Source organism: Somniosus microcephalus, chromosome 2 (assembly GCF_052327205.1).
Source record: "Somniosus microcephalus isolate GS21.2 chromosome 2, FLI_Smic_1.0, whole genome shotgun sequence".
In the NCBI taxonomy this organism is placed as follows: domain Eukaryota; kingdom Metazoa; phylum Chordata; class Chondrichthyes; order Squaliformes; family Somniosidae; genus Somniosus; species Somniosus microcephalus.
The window spans coordinates 45,931,869-45,948,795 of NC_140988.1; the positions used below are offsets into that span (position 1 = coordinate 45,931,869).

At 48.3% G+C, this 16,927-nt stretch overlaps 1 protein-coding gene and 1 pseudogene across 1 annotated transcript in view; one reads left to right on the forward strand and one right to left on the reverse strand.

Annotated features, from left to right (window-relative positions):
• pgrmc2 (progesterone receptor membrane component 2) overlaps positions 1 to 16,927 on the reverse strand; it is a 67,670-nt gene that overhangs the window by 8,884 nt on the left and 41,859 nt on the right. The window lies entirely within an intron of this gene.
• On the forward strand, positions 4,650 to 7,984 carry LOC147122690 (uncharacterized; annotated as a pseudogene).

Below are 16,927 nucleotides of genomic sequence, written 5' to 3' on the forward strand. Positions count from 1 at the left end.
GACCCATGTGTCCTCTCGGGTGGGTGTAAAAGATCCCACGGCACTATTGGAAAAGGAGCAAGGGTGTCCTGGCCATAATTTATCCCCCAACCAACATCGCTGAAACAGATTATCTGATTAATCTCATTTGTGGGGGCTTGCTGTGTGCAAATTGAATGCCGTGTTTCCTCTTTTACGACAAGAACTTAACTGGCTGTGAAGCGATCTGCGACGTCCTGAGGTCATGAAAGGCACTGTGTAAATGCAAGTCTTTCTCACTCATATTTTGCAGGTGCAAGAGTGATTACTTTGTAAGCGCCCTGTGCAGTTCCAACAAGTGAGTGAGTACGGCAGGACAGGGGGACGTGCTCGCTGTCCGAATAGGTAATTGAGAAAACCGTTGGCCTCCAGTCACATTTAGGGCTACAGAGCAAGCCACGATCAAAACAGCATTCCAGCTCATCAGGTTGGCAGGCTGCGACTAATGGGGTGCCGCAAGGATCAGTGCATCGACCTCAGCTATTTACAATCTCTACTCTCTGGAATTAAGAAGAATGAGGGGTGATCTCATTGAAACATATAACCTAGAAATTGGAGATGGCCACAAAACGGGCAGTGTTAAGGCCCAATGATGTTACGCTGCGGCAAGTCAAGGGGAGGTGCATTTATGCCGCAGCACCTCATTGTCATTCCACTCAACTTCAGCTGGAAGACGGCAGTGCCAACACATGCTGGAGCCTCAGCGCAGGGAGAGAGCCTGCAGATTATCCAACGTGGCTGTTGAGCAGTGATCGTGGCCGTGGAGAGGAGGCGAGCTGTCCTCTTCCCACACACCCAATGTCTTAGTGCTGCAGTGGAAGCGCAGAGTGCTCTCATGCAATCTCAGCTTGCTGCCACCCAAGCTCAGAGTGCTGCCATCGTGGCTGGGTTGTCTACCATCGACCGAGGTTGCAGGGAGTCGCAGCAGCAGAGCAAGCTCTGCTCCAACAAATTAGTAAGAATGCAGAGGTGCCATCCCGGGGGAGTGGCAGTGGGTCAGTACCCTGCTGTCCTCTCAGGATGACAGCATTCCTGTTTCCATCACTGCTACTATGCCATTATTGCTCTTGCCACTGCCCGTCAGGCAGCCAGCCAAGACTGCTGCCGCCTATGCCGAGGTGGTACAGTCTACAGCTGGGCCTTCTAGGGCCGCAGCTGCTTGTGGTTGTCCCGCAAGGCCATCTGAAGTCTCCCCCACGGAAACTCAGCAGCCTTCCACCTGCTATGCTTTAGCCACTGTGGGAGTACTTAATTAGGAAAGGACACCCAAATTGCACAAGGACGATTAGTTCGTGTTGTAAGTATAATTATGTGTCAATTGATTTTGGATCAATTTAATTATGTTTGGAATCTTTTGTGGTGGTGGCTCTCAATTTAAGCTTTCTGCCTAGGAGGAGGCTGTGATAATCCGTGACAGAGGGATGGTATGATGGGGATCTGGCGTTTCATTCAGTAGAATCAAGAGTCTGATGCGGCGTTCACGGACAGCCCGTCCGGAAGGGGGATTGGCTAGCTGCTTCCTCCCTTCCCTCCCCCTCATGCCGAGAGAGATGACAACGTAATCCTTTTGCCTGTTGTAGAATCTTGGTGACGTCCCAGATGCAGCGATGGATGGCGAACTTAGAGATGTTAGCTATGGAAAGTACTCCCAAGACTTCCCTTCTTCCTCTTTACATCTAAGGCAAGAAGTGACTTGAGGCTTTGGGACAAAGCCAGAGAACTTCGCCTTAGAGCAGAGAAGGCTAAGAGGAGATTTGATAGAGGTGTTTAATTATTCAATCTAAACCCTTCATAATTTTAAAGAGAAACTGTTTCCAATGGCTGACGGGTCGGTAACCAGAAGAGACAGATTTAAGGTGATCGGTTCTTTAGGCGTCATGAGGAAAAACTTTTTTACAAAACGAGTGGCTAGGATTTGGAATGCACTGCCCGATAAGCCGGTGGAAACTGATTTAATCGTAGCTTTCAACGGGGATTGGATAAATACTTGAAGGAGAAAAAATTGCAGGGATATGGGGAAAGAGCCGGGGAGTGGGACTAACTGGATAGCTCTTCGAAAAAACTGGCTCAGACTTTATGTTTCTGTGCTGTACTAGTCTATGATTTTATGTCACCTGCTGCAGACTGGAAGGATTCGCTAGCAAAGAAATTGAGGGCCACGGTGACCTTGACCGTCACTGGCAGAGCAGTGTTCGCCTTGCTGTCAGGCTGCAGGAGGTGGCAGAGTTCTGTGGCTATCTTATTGATGAGGCGTAGCCTCCTAATACACTGTTCCTTGCTTAAATATATATATGTATATATATGAGAAGTGCTCTCGGAAGACCCTAGATGGGTAAGGCCTCCTGTTGAGAGCCCTCCCTCTGCATGCATCTACTCCCCTTCTTCGTTGCCTCCGCTCCCTTCCCCGAAGATACGCGAGCATGGGGGGGGGGGGGGGGGGACTGCCAGTAGAGCCCCCATGACTGGTGAGCACGTGTAAGTAGAAGCCTTTAAATAAAAATGAAGGCATTCTCCACTTGTAACAACAACACCCTGTTACCTTAGAACCTTGAAAGAAGTTTATAAAACTGGAGTTGCAGAAAGTTGCACAGAGTGACAAGTGAGTGCTGATGATCCCTTTAAACACCACTGCTGCAGTCTCCTTCCTGCTTGTCTACGCTTGCTCAGCTCTTTGCTCGAGGCATGCCGCTAAGTTGAACGGCAAATTACAAACTCCCAGATCGTGCGTCCACTGAGCATTGCACACTGACATCACAACCTGCATCATCTCCATAATTTTAAGCGATCGCTGATATCAGCAGCAGCGATACTGTCCCACACCGCGATACTGTCCTGTAATACTGGCACACAACACGATTCAGCATCCATAGCACTTTGGGGTAAAGAATTCCAAAGATTTGCAAGCCTCGGAGTCAAGAAATTCTTCTTCATCTCAGTCTTAAATGGCCAACGCCTTATCCTGAGACCATGTCCCATAGAACATAAATAGGAGGAGTAGGCCATTCAGCTCCTCAAGCCTGCTCCGCCATTCAGTAAGATCATGGCTGATCTTCCACCCCAACTCCACTTTCCTGCGCTATCCCCATATCCCTCAATATCAAAAAAATCTATCAATCTCCACAGCCCTCCAGAATAGAGAATTCCAAAGATTCACCACCCTCCGAGTGAAGAAATTTCTCAGTCCTAAATGACCGGCCCCTTATTCCGAGACTGACCTCTGGTTCTGGACTCCCCAGCCAGGAAAAACATCCTCCCTGCATCTACTCTGTCGAGCCCTGTAAGAATTTTGTATGTTTCAATGAGATCACCTCTCATTCTTCTAAACTCCAGAGAGTATAGGCCTAGTCTACTCAATCTCTCCTCACAGGACAATCCCCCAATCCCAGGAATCAGTCTGGTGAACCTTCGCTGCACTCCCTCTTCTTTCGTATGGTAGTAGCAAAGCAAATCAAATGTCAATATCTAAGTCAGGCCAAAGCTTCTGGTGTAACAGCGTGGATTATCTTGTAGGTTTGCCTGCGAATTTCCTGAGGGCAGTGCTCAATGATGTGCTCCAGGGTCTGATTAGGAACTCCACAGTCGCATGATGGGGATACTTTAATCTTCCATCTATGGAGAAGGTGGCAGCATCTACCATGACCGGTTTGGAGCTAGTTAATGGTTGTCCACTGTTTGCGCGGAAGGTGAGACCACACCTTGAGTATTGTGTGCAGTTTTGGTCGCCTTACCTGAGGAAGGACATTCTTGCCATGGAAGGAGTACAGCGAAGATTCACCAGGCGGATACCTGGGATGGCAGGAATGACGTATGAGGAGCGATTGTGTCGATTGGGCTTATACTCACTGGAGTTTAGAAGATTGAGAGGGGATCTCATCGAAACCTATAAAATTGTGTCAGGCCTGGACAGACTAGATGCAGGAAGGATGTTTATGATGGCCGGGGAGTCCAGAACCAGGGGTCACAGTCTAAGGATAAGGAGTAAGCCATTTAGGACTGAAATGAGGAGGAATTTCTTCACCCAGAGAGTGGTGAACCTGTGGAATTCTCTGCCACAGAGAGCGGTGGAGGCCAGTTCATTAAATATATTCAAAAAGGAGTTGGATATATTTCTTGAGGCTAAAGGGATCAAGGGATGTGGGGAGAAGGCAGGGACAGGGTACTGAATTTGGATGATCAGTCATGATCTCATTGAATGGCGGAGCAGGCTCGAAGGGCCGAATGGCCTACTCCTGCTCCTATCTTCTATGTTTCTATGTTTGGTCCTTCAGGTTGCACTGTGGGGTCCTCTATAAGGAATCCATTCCGTATGTCGCAGTTCTTCCAAGCATTTCGCCATTGGTTATCAAGACAGAGGGGAGATCGCTGAAGGGCTTCGGCGACGGTCCAAAATAGCCTCCTAGATTTGAGACGGGTTGGTGGTAGGTTGTTCAAGTCGGCCTGGATCGGCATGTCTTTGCTGGTGTAGTGGTTGTATTCTCTGGGCACTGCATATTCGCGGCGTAGGTGTGGTGGTGTGATGTTTGCAAGCACGGGCAGCCAAGGTGTTGGTGTCGATAAAAGCGTACCGGTAATAATGCTCATAGCAGAATTCAGCTGGGCATCAACGGATTTGACATGCGAACTTGAAAGCCATGCCGGTGAGCAGTACTCCACTGTAGAGTACACCAGGGCGAGTGCTGCCGTACGGAGGGTTTGAGCGTCTGCTCCCCATGTGGATCCGGCGAGTTTCTGCATCAAGTTGACCCTACTCTTCAGTTTCTTCCCAAGGATCTGGAGATGTTGTCTATATGACAGGGTGCGATCAATCGTGACTCCTAAATAGGAGTTTTTTTTTGGCATGGTTTACCTTTACGCCGCAGAAGGAGACTTTCAAAGCTTGGTTTGCTTGACGGGTGTCGAGGTGGAATGTCGAGGTGACGGTCTTGTGGGTTTGGCCGAAGTTGCCATCGGCGGAAGTAGGCATCCATCCTTTGTAAATCACTGGTCAGGGTCTCTTCAGTGATGGACAGATGTGTTTTGCGTGGTCAAGGCAATGTCATCAGCGTATACAAACTTGCGGGACTCGGTCTCGGGCAGGTCACTGGTGTAAACGTTGAATAATATGGGTGCCAGGGCAGAACCCTGTGGGAGTCCATTGTTCAATGTCCTATATCTGCTCTTCTGGGTGCCAGAGTACACACAGAAGCGTCGGTTGCTAAGTAAGCATGGAGTTGAGAAGATGGATCGTTGTTCTGCAGGATAAAATGGTGGAGAGCTTGAAAAGCAGTCTAGGCTTCCATACTGTGTCATACGCTACTGATAGGTCCACAAGTGCTACGGCGGACTTGAGCTGGCGCTGGAAGCCTGCTTCGATGTGCGATGTTAAAGCTACCACTTGGTCGCAACAGTTACGGCTGCTCCGGAAGCCCGCTTACTCCTTAGGAACAGTTGGCTCGATGATGGGGGGCTAGTCTGTGGAGTAGCCTCTCCAGCATTTTATAACAAGTGCAAAGTAAGGAGATCGGGCAGTAGCTGGAGGCTTCACAAGCATTCTTCCCCTGCTTCAGGAGGGCAATTATTTTAGTCTCCCTCCAAATGGATGGAATTTTACCAGTTGCCAGTACCTCAGAGAAGGAGGTCAACCATCTCTTCACTTTGGGTCCCAGTGCTTTTAGGAATTCTGGGTAACCACCATCTGGACCAGCAGCTTTTCCAGATTTGGTTGTCAACAGGGCTGCGTTTAGTTCGTTCAAGGTGAATGGATCAGACATAGTTGACGATCTATGGCAAGTAAATCCTTCCTTAGGTAAGGAGACCAAAACTGTACACAATACTCCAGATGTGGTCTCACCGGGGTCCTATATAATTGCAGTAAGACGTCTTTACTCTTGTACTCCAACCCCCTTGCAATAAAGGCCAACATACCATTTGCTTTCCTAATTGCTTACTGTACCTGCATGCTAACTTTTGTGTTTCCTATACGAGGATACCTAAATCTCTGAACAGCAGCATTTGCTGACAAGGGTGGTGCTGTTGTTGTTTGGCAAACCAACCTCTATCTTGCATAGGCTGAATGTCAACTCTAATATCTCCTCCTACCTCCCCCTGGACCATGGCCCCACTACCGAACATCAAGCCATCGTTGCCAAGACTATCACTGACTCATCTCTGGTGATCTTCCTTCCACGGCTGCCAACCTGAGTCTCCCAAACCTGCACAGGCCACTTCTACCTCCTTTCCAAGATCCACAAACAGGAGTGCCCTGGTAGACCCATCGTTTCAGCCTGTTCTTGCTCCACAGAACTGATTTCTTCCTATCTCAACTCTATTTCTTCTTCCCTTGTCCAGTCTCTTCCCACCTACATTAGCGACTCTTCTGATGCCCTGCGCCACTAACAGTTTCCTGCTTCCTGGCCCCAATCGTCTCCTTTTCACTATGGACATCCTACACCTCCATCCCACCAGGACAGCCTGAGGGCACTGGCTGTATTGATGCGGTTTCCAGCTCTCGACCTGAACTGGAAAATTTCAGCTTTGGTTCCACCAGGAACACTCTGCTCCAGACTAATTACAGCCTTGGTCCAAACACGGACAAAAGAGCTGAATTCCAAAGGCGAGGGTGAAAGTGACTGCCCTCGACATCATGGAGTAAAACTGCATTCAATGGGGATCAGGGGGAAAAACTCTCCACTGTCTGGAGTCATACCTAGCACAAAAGAAGATGGTTATGGTTGTTGGAGACCAATCGTCTCAGCTCTAGGACATCGCTTCAGGAGTTCCTCAGTGCAGTGTCCTCGGCCCAACCATTTTCAACTGCTTCATCAATGACCTTCCCTCCATCATAAAGGTCAGAAGTGGGGATGTTTGCTGAGGATAGCAGTGTCCATTTTCTTTTAATTAAAATCTGACTACCCCATAAACTTCAGATCGATTTTCCCTTCGAGTGCTTGAAACAGCAACTCATATCAATTTTATTTTTATCAATTGCAATTTCAGAAACAAGTGATTACCAGGCTTGGTGGTTTACATGGTGTTTTAACATCAGAGGAGAAACTGACATCGTGTGTAGATAGGATTGGGCAGCTTCACCCACCCCTGTAGGAGTATCTTGCAACGAACTGGGTTCCGCAGAAGGAGATGTGGGTAACATATTCCTGAAGTACCATTCTATATTTCAGGAATAACACCAATAATTGGATCGAGACAGAGAACGGCATGATAAAACACCTGCTTCACTCCTCCTCATTCATGAAGGAGTGCATCGGGTTGCTGGCCCTCCACAAAGAGGTCCTAGATGGGGAGCGCTCCTAGACCATATTTTTGCAGAAAAACTCTTTCAAGCAGGTTGCAGAGACACCTGCAGATCTCCAGTCCTTCTATGCAGAGTTCACCAATTACACTGTGAAGCAGATGCGGGAAAATCATAACCTGTATACAGTGGGCGTCAAACAGCAGGAAGCGGACACAGTCACTGTGACTTCTGGTGACAAGGAGTACACTCTGCAGACACATGATGGCCTAGCTACCTGCAGCTGCACCTTCTGGATTCAGCATTTGTTGCCCTGCAAACATGCTATCGTTGTGCTGAGGCATTTGGGTTTGTCTCTGGGGAGACTTGCCCCAGACAGCTGTTGGCGATCATCTCGGCTACGCGTTTATGCAGACATTGCTCCTGGAGTTGTGGTTACTGAAGACCAGCCACGGGCCCTCAACAGCAGTGATAAGTACCGTATAGCTGCAGACATCACACATCGACTACAGTACATCTTAACCAACAGCGGAACAGATTTTCCAGCGACGGCTCGACTGGCTAGAATGACAGATTTACAACTGGCAGCAAGGACTGGGAGATGAGATGGAATGGACCAAGCTACCTGCAGCTGCTCCTTCTGGATACAGCATCATGAGCAATGGTGCAGCTGTGCCTCGATCAATGCCTGGTGCCTCCAACATGGAAAATGTACCCGAGGCCTTTTCATTCAGTTGAAACAAATGTTGGGGGAGAAATTCGGTACCTTAGCGCCTCCAGTCAACGCCATGGGGGGCGCTAATGGCTTAGCGACCAGGCGCGGCGATAGTACAGACGCCCGCAAAATTGAAGTGGAAGTTTATGGCAGCGGTAACCATTAGTGCCATGCTCTTCTGCGGCCAGAGATTGTGATGTCATCCGGCTGCGCAGCGCCCCGGCTCAGAAATTCACTCTCGTCCCATGCCGGAGTGCCTGCCATTAGCAACGACAGGTAGAGGAGGACGTATGCAGTCGGATGAGCGCTGGAGGAGTGCTATATAAAGGTGTCAACATCCGATTTATTTTTAGTTGGCAAAGAATGTTGCCATGTCAGTTTGACATAGGCAAACAGGCGTTTTGAGCGATTTCAGCGTTTTTCACTTGAAGGAGTCTTCTGCCTCAAAAATTAATAACTGTCTTTGAAGGCTCTGCTTCACCAAGGATGCGGTCAGAGCTGTGCCTCCTCCTGCAGCCAGACCGCGAGCCTCACATCAGGAGCACCACGGCTCTCAGTGGCAGTCAAGTTCACCATCGCACCTCAATTTCTACGCCAGCGGATTCTTCCAGTGTGCAACAGACGACATATCTAACATATCGCAGTTCGCCGTCCATTGCTGCATCTGCCAGGTCACAGATGCTCTGTATAGGAGAAGGGACTACATTTCCTTCCTCGTGACCAGAGAGAAGCAGCACGAATGTGCATGTGGCTTTGCCAGCATGGAAAGAAAGGCTTGCATTTATATAGCACCACCGGACGTCTCAAAGCGCTTTACAGCTAATGAAGTACTTTTGAAGTGGAGTCACTGTTGTAATGTGGGAAACGCGGCAGCCAATCTGCACACAGCAAGCTCCCACAAACAGTAATGTGATAATGACCAGATAATTTGTTTTTGTTATGTTGGTTGAGGGAGAAACATTGGCCAGGACACCAGGGTTAACTCCCCTACTCTTCCTTGAAATAGTGCCAAGGGATCTTTTATGTCCACCTGAGCGCGCAGACGGGGCCTCTGTTTAACTTCCCGGTTGCTCAGCACGTCCTCATCATTCCATACCACATCTCAAAGCTGAAATGAGACACGGCCCCAAATCTGCAACATTCCAATAATAAGTTTATCCAAATTCAGGAGCCACATATATACAACAATATTAACTAATCACCCTTGTGCAAACCCCTACTTCCTCTTTTTACATTGCCTTTCCCTAATCTACTGCTCCTACATAGTGTCTCCCTAGTGGCTGCAGCAGCGCTGGTGGAAGGCTGCTGAGTGTCAGTGCCAGAGACTACATGCAGGACACCCTTGACCAGCTCTGGAAGGCCCGGCTGTACACTGCACAACCTCAGGCTGGGTGGCGGCAGTCTGTGCTGGCTGGATGACAGGCAGCGACATGGGCAATGGCGGAGTGGCAGTGATGGGAGCAGGAATGCTGTCATCCTGGGGGGACAGCAGGTTCTTGCTCCACTGACCCGCCACTCCCTTGGGGCAGCACCTCAGCATCCCTACCAACCTGCTGGAGCACAGATTGCTGGCCTGCTGCAACACCATGAGATCCCTGGTGGACTGTGGTGGACCCAGCGACGATGGCAGCAGTCAGACCTTGCGTGGCATCAAGCGGAGAGCAGTCGGAGATTCGATGCCACCAACCATTGACTGCATGACAGCACTAAGACCTCGCTACTAAACTTGCTTCTAAAGTTCGCGTAGTGCCAGTATCTGAGGTGGTGCCTGCGAGTGAGACATGCAGTGAAGCGGTGCTTTGCTCCTCCTCCTCTTCCTCACTCTCAGTGGGAGGCTCAGGAACAGGTTGATCATCTGGTTGCTGATTCTCTGAAAGCATAAAAGGCACAAGACTCACGTGAAGGTGAGGGCAGGGGGGGGCAGGAAGGGAGCAAAGAATGCAGACAGTATCAGGAGCTGGAAAATGGGAAAGGCTTGTGGTGGGAGGGGGAAGTGGGATGAGATGGCATAGTGGTTAGCACTGTTGCCTCACAGCGCCAGGGACCCGGGTTCAAATCCGGCCTTGGGCGACTGTCTGTGTGGAGTTTGCACATTCTCCCTGTGTCTGCGTGGGTTTCCTCCGGGTGCTCCGGTTTCCTCCCACAGTCCAAAGATGTGCGGGTTAGGTTGATTTGGCTATGATAAATTGACCCTTAGTGTTAGGGGATTAAATACGTGGGGTTATGGGGATAGGGTGGGATGTGTGTCGGTGCAGGCTCGATGGGCCGAAATGGCCTCTATCTGCACTGTGGGGATTCTGTGATTGGAGACGGGATGAACATACCGTTGTTGCCCCCAAAGGGGTCGACGTTGCCGACGGCCGCGCCGCCCACCACCTGCTGCCCAATCAGTTGCAGCACTCGCTCCTCCAGGTCTGAAAGCTGCTGGAGCTGTGCATCACCTCCGCCTGTTCTCTACTGCTCCTCCTATTGCAAGCCATCTTGGCCTGCAAGAGAAACGAATATGTGAGTCATAGTTCAGCTAGGTGTTTGGGAGATATGCCTACCGTAGTTGAATAGCTGGGATTGTAGGCAAGGCGTGAGATGTGAATGTGAGTTTGAGTAGGTGCAGATGCTTGGTGGGTGAGTGGTAGTTTGTGCAGTGTGTACAGACTGAGGTTCAGATGCTGGTATGTAGGACCTGTTGAAGCATGTACTCACCTTGACCACCCAAGTGAGGTCGTTTAATTTCTTCCGGCACTGTGTCAGGCTGCGTACGACCACACCACTGGACGAGACCTCCTGGGCCACTTCCCTCCACATTGCCCTGAAGACCTGGGGCAATGGCCTCCTTCCAGTGTCCGGGAACAGCACTGCCCTCCTACGCTCCACTCCCGTGACCAATGCCTCGTCCGTGAAACGACTCGCTCACTCCCTGGGAGTGAGATCAGCCATCATGAGCAGGGGATTGAGCTGCTAATAGGTCACCTTCACAGCCAACAATGCTGATAATGAGGATCTGCACAATGATGCAACCTCCCCTTTAAGAGCTGGAAGGGGCCAGTGTGAAGGATCATTCTCGATTGCACAGGACCTGAAATTCATTATCGCTCTGCTGGTAGCACCCTTAGGTTATTAGCGCTAGATTCAGCGCTCCAGCTCTTTCCAGGAGCGCTAGCAACCAATTTAAGGGAAGCTCAGAATCATTATCACCTGGCGCTAATTTTCAAGATTTCAAAAATTAGTGGCCCAAACGGGGCGATACCGAATTTCTCCCCCGTTGAATTTAAATGCTCAAACAGACCCTCGCCATGAGGGCAGGATTTGGTTGGGGGGGGGGGGGGTGGTTGGAAAAAGAGAGTGTGGTATAGGTGGCTTTACAGCTTAAGTGCATAAAGGGCAGGCGGAGGACCCCAGTTGTTACCGCCGTCCAATGCACAGGCCTGGATCTCATTTGGACGCTGCCCACATCAAACCAGCGCTCTGCCTGTTGGTGGCGGTTGGAAATCGGATGGTGCCAGTGACAGTCAGAGGGGACTCGCACCTGTAGGCAACGGGAGAGCGCTTTTAATGTGGGCAACAGGAAGCACATACTTGTTTAAAAAGTTACCTTTGGACTTTTTAAAAAAATTTTAATTTAAAATTTTTTTTTTTTTTTTAAATAGCAACCCTTGTGGTTAAGCCACTCAGAAGAGCAACAACAATAATTTGTATTTATATAGCACCTTTAACATAGTAAAATGTCCCAAGGCGCTTCACAGGAGCATTATCAAACCAAATTTGACACCAAACCACTAGGGATTTTAGGGAACACTTGGTCAAAGAGGCAGATTTTAAGGAGGAAAGAGGGGTAGAGAGACAGAGGTTTATGGAGGGAATTCCACAGATTAGGGCATTGGAGGGCAATGTCCACGCACATGCTTAGGAGCAGGGAACTGACAAAATGGTCCCATTTTCCCTCCACGTCTGCCACTATACGACCCAATTTTGGCCAGTATAGCTGAGGAAAATCAAGCTCATAATGTGACCTCTGTACTGTGACTGCCTACTCTCAGCAACATTTAATGGTGTAACTGCATACTAGGAAAGATTCAAAGCTAAGCTTCCCCACCCTGCACAGCAATTAGTGTGACTGAGCTATGCTGACCGGGAGCATCCCAAATTCAATCCTTACTCACTGCTGATCTCAGCGACTTCCTGCTCCTAACTGGTATCCAGTGGGCTCTGCTAGAAACTGGGTGTGTCTGGACAGTATCAGTAATGCTCTTCAGGGTGAAAAGCCTGAGGTTCATTATCTAGGCTGTCACCTGAAGAATGGCCAGTAAGGAACCAGAGGTTTGAAGCTGTGCCAGTATCCATTGACCTGCATCCAAAGTCAGCCTGTGGCTGCCAGAGGGGAGGAAAGAAAAGTGGGAAGTCAGGAGATTAGAAGCTAGGTTCAATTTACATTATATACACCGAGTCTAATTTATTTGCTTTCAACACACAAACTTGATTTTCAAGTCTCTGAAGCAATATAGGGTAAAGTTGGTGAGGCAGGGCACTGCCAAAAGGGCTCACTAAATTTACCTTGATAATTAATCACCCCATCTGTTGCATCAAAACTCATTTTTTATGATTAACTTCTTTGCTTTTCTTTTTTTTGGTGTTTGCTCTTCCTTGTTCTTAGATGAGCCCAATACAGGAAACTCTTATCCGGCACCGACGGGACCGGCGTGGTGCTGGTTTATCAAAAAGTCCGGATTACAGAGGTATAGTAAAAGGTACGAGAGCCCCGTACACAGCAACAGATCCAGGCGTCCCTGTTGCTTAGCAACAGGTGCAGGAACCCCGGCCACAAGATCCAGGCATCCCTGTTGCTTAGCAACAGGTGCAGGAGCCCCACGGTTACACAGCCACAGATCCAGGAACGGCCACTAATATGAAGTAAAACTTACCTGAACCTCATGAATTTTGCCGGTTAACAGAGATTTCCGGTTATTTAGGTGCCGGTAAATCGAGAGTTTCCTGTATGTGTATACCAAGTGTCCTTGCCTTCAGGAGATAGGGCTGGCCTGGAGTCTCCAGGAATTGAAAATTAAACACCAAAACACTGCTGCAAACAACACCTGGGAGAAAAATCATTGGGGTCGGAAGCGTTATGCGCGCTTCCATTTTCTTCTAATATATCTGTTTATTGTTATCAAACTATTGGTGATGGGAACAAGGCTGGCAGCACTTTAAAGTGATTAAGTCACCCTGTCCAGATGGGATGCATCCTAGGTTGCGGAGCGAAGTAAAGGTCGAAATTGCAGAGGTACTGGCTACAATCTTTCAATCCTCCTGGGGTTCCGGGTCATGGTGCAGGAGTTTAAGAGTGTAAATCCTTATTTAGCCACTTTTTATATTGCAACATTAATATTTTGTGCCATTCCCTGGATTCCCCTCTGCTTTAAATAAAAGAAATTGAGACTTTATATTACTTGATCTTCTGTGGTATTGCTTAGAGAAAATTTGGGTACATTAGTGCATTTGTTCTTTAGCTTTACATACAGGACATTCACTGACTCTCTTCATAAAGCTGCTATTAAATATTATTCCTTGCCAAAGAAAATCTGTTCAGATCTTCCTCCGTGCACCTCTGAACCATGATCATTACCCAGTGACACTGGATTAGTGTGGAGGAATCAGTCCAGGTTCATAGAGTCTACAGCACAGAAAGAGGCCCGTCGGCCCATTGTGTCCGCGTCGGCCATCAATCCCGATCTATTCTAATCCCATTTTCCAGCACTTGGTCCGCAGCCTTGTATGCTATGGCGTTTCAAGTGCTCATCTAAATGCTTCTTAAATGTTGAGGGTTCCAGCCTCTACCACCCTTTCAGGCAGTGAGTTCCAGTTCCAACCACCCTCTGGGTGAAAACGTTTTTCCTCAAATCCCCTCAAAACCTCCTGCCCCTTACCTTGAAACTATGCCCCCCTGGTTATTGACCCCTCTCCTGGGGAAAAGTTGCTTTCTATCTACCCTATCTATGCCCCTCATAATTTTGTACACCTCAATCAGGTCCCCACTCAGCCTTCTCTGCTCTAAAGAAAACAACCCCAACCTGTCCTCTCTTCATAGCTGAAGCGTTCCAGCCCAGGTAACATCCTGATGAATCTCCTCTGCACCCTCTCCAATGCAATCACATCCTTCCTATAGTGTGGCGACCAGAACTGCACACAGTATTCCAGCTGTGGTCTAACTAGCATTTTGTACAGCTCCATCATAACCTCCCTGCTCTTATATTCTATGCCTCGGCTAATGAAGGCAAGTATCCCATATGCCTTTTTAACTACCTTATCTACCTGTTCTACTGCCTTCAGGGATCTATGTACATGCACACCAAGGTCCCTCTGATTCTCTGTCCTTCCTAGGGTCCTACCATTGTGTATTCCCTTGCCTTGAGTCCTCCCAAAATGCATCACCTCACACTTTTCAGGGTTAAATTCCATTCCACTGTTCTGCCCATCTAACCAACCCATCTATATCATCCTGTATCCTGAGGCTTCCCTTCTCGCTATTTACCACTCCACCAATTTTCGTATCATCTGCGAACTTACTGATCATACCTCCTACATTCATATCTAAATCATGAATGTACACTACAAACAGCAAAGGACCCAGCACTGATCCCTGCGGTACACCACTGGACACAGGCTTCCAGTCACAAACAACCTTCGACCATCACCCTCTGCCTCCTGCCACTAAGCCAATTTTGGATCCAATGTGCCAAATTGCCCTGGATCCCATGGGCTCTTACCTTCTTGACCAGTCTCCCATGTGGGACTTTGTCATCCACACACCTAGTCACCCCCTCGAAAAATTCAATCAAATTGGTTAGACATGATCTCCCCCCAGACAAAGCCATGATGACTATCCCTAATTAATCCCTGCCTCTCCAAGTGGAGACTAATTCTGTCCTTCAGAATTTTTTCCAATAATTTCCCTACCACTAATGTTAAGCTCACTGGCCTGTAATTCCCTGGTTTATCCCTACTACCCTTCTTGAATAATGGTACTACGTTAGCTGTCCTCCAGTTCTCTGGCACCTCCCCTGTGGCCAGAGGGGTTCTGAAAATTTGTGTCAGAGCCCCTGCAATCTCCTCCCTTGCCTCACACAGCAGCCTGGGATACATCTCGTCTGGGCCTGGGGATTTATCCACTTTTAAGCCCGCTAAAACCGCTAGTACTTTCACCCTCTTAATACTAATTTGTTCAAGTACAGGAAACTTTGGTTTATCCGGAGCTTGTATGGCTGGAAACCTCGATCTAACGGCAGAAATCAGCAGCCGTTTTGTTAAGTTTTTTTTCTTCAAGCAATTTTTTTTTTTTTTCCTAAAACAGTCAGTCAGTCTCTGGAAAGCCTCTCTGAAGCTGTTGCTAAGCTACAGAGACGCTTCCAAGGTACGGGCCGACTGTTTACAAGCTGTTGCTAAGCAACAGCGTTTGTGGTCAGATACGGAGATGAAAACCTCCATATCCTTCAACATTAGCGCTGGTCTGTCCGGAAGTTTTCATAGATCGGCATCACGCCGGTCCCATCGGTGCCGGATATCGCGAAGTTTCCTGTATATCACAGTCCCCCTGCCTGATTTCTATGCCTACATCGTCCTTCTCCATAGTGAACACAGATGCAAAATATTCATTTAAAACCTCACCCACATCTTCTGGCTCTACACACAGATTGCCACTTTGGTTCCTAATGGGCCCTACTCTTTCCCTGGTTATCCTCTTGCCCTTAATAGACTTATAAAACACCTTGGGGTTTTCCTTTATTTTGCCTGCCAGTGTTTTTTCATGCCCCCTCTTCGCTCTCCCAATTTCTTTTTTTAAGTACCCTCCTGCACTTTCTATGCTCCTCTAGGGCTTCCACTGTTTTTAGTCCTTTGTATCTGCCAAAAGCCTCCCCTTTATTTTCTAAGCCATTCTTGTATATCCCTCGACATCCAGGGTTCCCTGGGCTTGATGGTCCCACCCTTGACCTTTACAGGAACATGTTGGCATTGTACTCTCGATTTCCTTTCTGAAAGACTCCCATTGCTCTGATGTGGATTTTCCTACAAGTAGCTGATCCCAGTCCACTTTGGCCAGATCCTGCCTTATATTAAAAATCAGCCTTCCCCCAATTTAGAACCTTTATTTCCAGTCCATCTCTGTCCTTTTCCATGACTACCTTGAATTTCACCAAATTATGGTCACCATCACCAAAATGCTCTTCTGACATTTCTACCACTTTCCTGGCTACATTCCCTAGAATTAAGTCCCGTACCGCCCCCTCGCTTGTAGGACTTTCTACATGCTGGCTTAAAAAGCTCTCCTGGATGCACTTTAAGAATTCCGCACCCTCTAAGCTTTTCACATTCTGACTATCCGTTAATATTGGGGAAGTTGAAATCCCCTATTATTTCTACACTTCTGAGATTTGCCTACATATCTGTTCCTCTATCTCCCCCTGACTGTTTGGGGGCCTATAGTACACTCCCAGCAAAGTGCTTGCCCCTTTTTGTTTTTAAGTTCTACCCATATAGCCTCATTAGAGGAACCTGCTAAGATATCATCCCTCCTTACTGCAGTAATTGAGTCCTTGATTAATATTGCGACACCCCCTCCTCTTTTACACCCCCCCCCCTGTCTCGCCTGAAGATTCTATACCCTGGAATATTGAGCTGCCAGTCCTGCCCCTCCCTCAACCATGTCTCTGTGATAGCAACAATATCATACTCCCATGTGTTCATCAACACCTTCAATTCATCTGCCTTACTCGCAAGACTCCTTGCATTAAAATAAATGTCATCCAGCCTGGTCATACTCCCTTGTGCTGTTACATATCTGCTCTGCCTTCCAGGCCGACTTGTTTTTTCCTTTATATTTGGCTGTGCATCACTCCCTACTATAGCTCCACTCTGTAACCCATCCCCCTGCCAAGTTGTTTAAACCCCCCCCCCCCCCCACCCCCCAAACAGTACTA